Source organism: Petaurus breviceps, unplaced genomic scaffold (assembly GCF_028583685.1).
Source record: "Petaurus breviceps papuanus isolate PSGF00001 unplaced genomic scaffold, PetGlider_PUasm1.0 90686, whole genome shotgun sequence".
In the NCBI taxonomy this organism is placed as follows: Eukaryota; Metazoa; Chordata; class Mammalia; order Diprotodontia; family Petauridae; genus Petaurus; species Petaurus breviceps.
In genome coordinates this window covers 9,470,471-9,473,915 of record NW_027187309.1, presented here as the reverse complement: position 1 = coordinate 9,473,915, position 3,445 = coordinate 9,470,471, and the positions used below count along the sequence as shown (strand labels likewise).

Here is a 3,445-nt window from a genome sequence, read left to right as displayed (position 1 = left end):
CAGGGTGAAGGATCTTAATGGTTTTAATCTCTCACTGTATCTTCAGCTCAGTCAGAGCCAAGATGACAGGGGGAGGCCACTGTACCCCTAGCTGGGAAGGATTGGGACCATGAAGAAGAGAATCTTAGCAGGGTTTTTTTCTTTGCTCAAGTAAACTTCACTCAAGTGTTCACTCCTTTAAAAACTTCTCTGAGAATGAGAGCTTTGAACCCTCTAGTCAAGGTGAGTGGGACTCTACAAAAGATCCAGGTGCAGTCCCTATTCCCTGTACTGGAGAATTCAAAGATTCATATCTGAAGCATCTCTTTTTCAGATCTATGCATTTCCCAATTTATCTTAGTGCCTAATAGTAACCAGAATTAATTCAATTACCTGGATCTATATTCCCAACGATATTGCACAGTTCTTTCTATGACCCAGGAAAGGGTTAAGTGCTAGTCTTATTCCAAAGTGCAGCTTTGAAACCTGCTTCTCTTTGATCAGTGAAGTGATCCCTTTTCTCTTAGATAGATCATAGTCGGGAGAAGTTTCCCCTTTCCCCCTTTTTCCATTTGTCTTTCTACCTTTTGAGCTTTGGTGGAGTCCAAAGAGGGTAGAAAGACTTTTTTTTTTCTGCCACCTACCTCTCTTTAAGAGTCTATCAAGGGGAGCAGCTGGAGCCGCAACCGCCTGGGAGCCGGGACTCTCGCGCACAGGGGATTGATCTGGGCAAAGGGGGTATCACCTGCCCTCTAGTGACCCCGGCAGCCAGTTGCGGAAGGCAGCCCAGCACGCCCCAGCCCCGCCCTCATCCCGCCGCCTCCAGCCGTACCCGAAGTGACTCCCCGCAGGGCCAGAGGTGCCCCCACCGCAAGGCTGCCCAGGCGGATCGAACGCTTCATCCAGAACCGGAGCTCGCGTCTTCCAGCCTCCAGTCTCTCGCCCTCAGTCCTTCCCACGCATCCTGGCATGAGAGCCCTCCTCATTCTATGCAAGTAACCTTGACTCAAAGGCAAGACTTCAAGCATGTCGTCAGAATTTTGGCTAATTTCTGCCCCTGGAGATAAGGAGAATTTGCAGGCTCTGGAACGGATGAACACAGTAATGTCCAAGTCTAATCTGTCCCACAACACCAAATTTGCCATTCCTGACTTCAAGGTGGGAACCTTGGATTCTCTTGTTGGTCTCTCAGATGAGTTGGGGAAACTTGATAGCTTTGCTGAAAGCCTTATAAAGAAGATGGCTCAGTGTGTAGTAGAAGTTATGGAAGATGTGAAGGGCGGAGTTCATGAGAACCTGTTGGCCAATGGAGTTGACTTAACTTCTTTTGTGACCCTCTTTGAATAGGACATGGCCAAGTATCCTGCCAAGCAGTCGCTTGTGGCTGTAGTGGACACATTAGCAAAGCAACTGGCACAAATAGAAACAGACCTGAAAGTTCGAACAGCTGCCTACAACACTCTGAAGGGAAACCTGGACAATCTGGAAAAGAAATCCACGGGAAATCTCTTCACTCGGACATTAGCTGATATTGTGAACAAAGAAGATTTTGTGCTGGATTCAGAATATCTCATCACTCTCCTGGTGATAGTTCCAAAGCCAAACTATTCACAGTGGCAAAAAAGATATGAATCTCTCTCAGACATGGTAGTACCTCGATCAACCAAACTGATTGCTGAGGACAACGAGGGAGGCCTTTTTACGGTCACGATGTTTTGAAGGGTGATAAATGATTTCAAAGTCAAAGCCAAAGAAAACAAGTTCATTGTCCGTGAATTTTTCTATGATGAAAAAGAAATTAAAACTGAAAGGGAAGAAATGACTAAATTGCTTTCTGAAAAGAAGCAACAGTATCAAACTTAACGTGTTGCTCTTAAAAAGAGATCATCTACCTTCCCGTATCACATTGTTAAGGTAACCCCGATAGGGAACCCTGGTAGGCCCCAACTACGGGGCAGACGAGAAAGAAAAAGAGAGTGAGGGCGAGGGTGAGGGTCCCCTTTTGTGCTGGCTCAAGGTGAACTTCAGTGAAGCATTTATTGCCTGGATTCATCTAAAGGCTTTGAGAGTATTTGTTGAATCTGTGCTAAGGTATGGACTACCCGTGAATTTTCAGGCAGTGCTTTTACAACCCCACAAGAAAGCCACAAAAGGTTTAAGAGAGGTTCTAAACTCAGTCTTCAAACACCTGGACGAAGTAGCAGCAGCAAGTATACTGGATGCATCTGTGGATATTCCTGGATTACAACTAAATAACCAAGATTATTTTCCTTATGTCTACTTTCACATTGACCTTAGTCTTCTTGACTAGCTTTTTAAGACTCCAGTAACCCTTAATAACTCTAGAAATAGCCTTATTTCATGCCTTTACATAATTAAATTAAGCTGCAGATGCTGTCTTCTCTAAGTTAGAGAATTTTTTACAAATAGTTAAACCTTCAAAATACAAATTACTTTTTAAAAAAATGGCCTAGAATTTAAAATGTTACAGAAACTACTCACAAAAATTAGTTATGGTTGTATTTATTTTTTTGTAAGTTACAATAAGGAAAAGCTCCCATAGTCTTTGGAAAAAAAAAGAGTCTATCAATGTTCCTAGCCCAGGTACAGTGTTTCTTTCTGCCTGGCTGCATTTTAAATCTTACAAGGTGGCAGGCTCAAGGATTTTTTTTTTCATAGACACAGAGCAGAGCAGACAGATACTTGAAAGACAGGCAGACATAGATGAAACAGATACAGAATGCTCAAAGCACCCAGACAAGGAGACATATAACATATACAGAACCCGGGACAGAAACCAGGAACGTGTGGAGACCCAACGTCTCAGGATTGGTGTGTTACCACCCAACACTCAACCGTCTCTGGCCCCCTCCCCCCCATGCTGACCTGCCCTTTTTCAGATACCTGTGGATCCAGACCTCTGGAGGTAAGTCAGGTTTCCTTTTCTGGTTCTGGTGGGGATTCTCTTCTGGTTCAGGTGGGGGACGGGGGGGGACGGGGGGTGGGGTGGGGTTAGTTCTCCTCCGTCTCCAATCCAGGGCCCTGGAATGTCTCAGGGGCAGGCTTCCCTGGAGGTTGGGGCAAGTAGACCCCTGCTGCTGGAGGATGAGACCCTTCCTGGTCCAGGTCTCGGGGAGTGACGGGACACTCCCTAATCTTGCTGGGGCCTCCAGAAATGTTGTGCCAAAATGAAATGAGTGAGACCTGGGTATAAATTTAATGTGGATATATTCAAGAGCACAATTGTCCAGAGTGTAGACTCAAATCAGACAGCTCTGATCAGGGTTAGAGCCAGAGTATTTAAAGATAAAAACCACAAAGTAATGGTCAGAAGAAGAGAAAAGCAATTGGTTAATACTTAGTTTAGGACCTCATATGGAATATGGTTAGGTTTCAATTTCCCAGGACAGGGTGGGTGACTATGCCTTGGGCAGTTTCCCAGAAATATGCCTTGGGCTGTTATTCT

General features: G+C 45.0%; 1 pseudogene; it reads left to right on the top strand.

Moving 5' to 3' along the window:
- The first annotated feature begins 931 nt into the window (after positions 1-931).
- Positions 932-2,394, top strand: LOC138144086 (V-type proton ATPase subunit C 2 pseudogene; annotated as a pseudogene).
- The last annotated feature ends 1,051 nt before the right edge of the window (positions 2,395-3,445 follow it).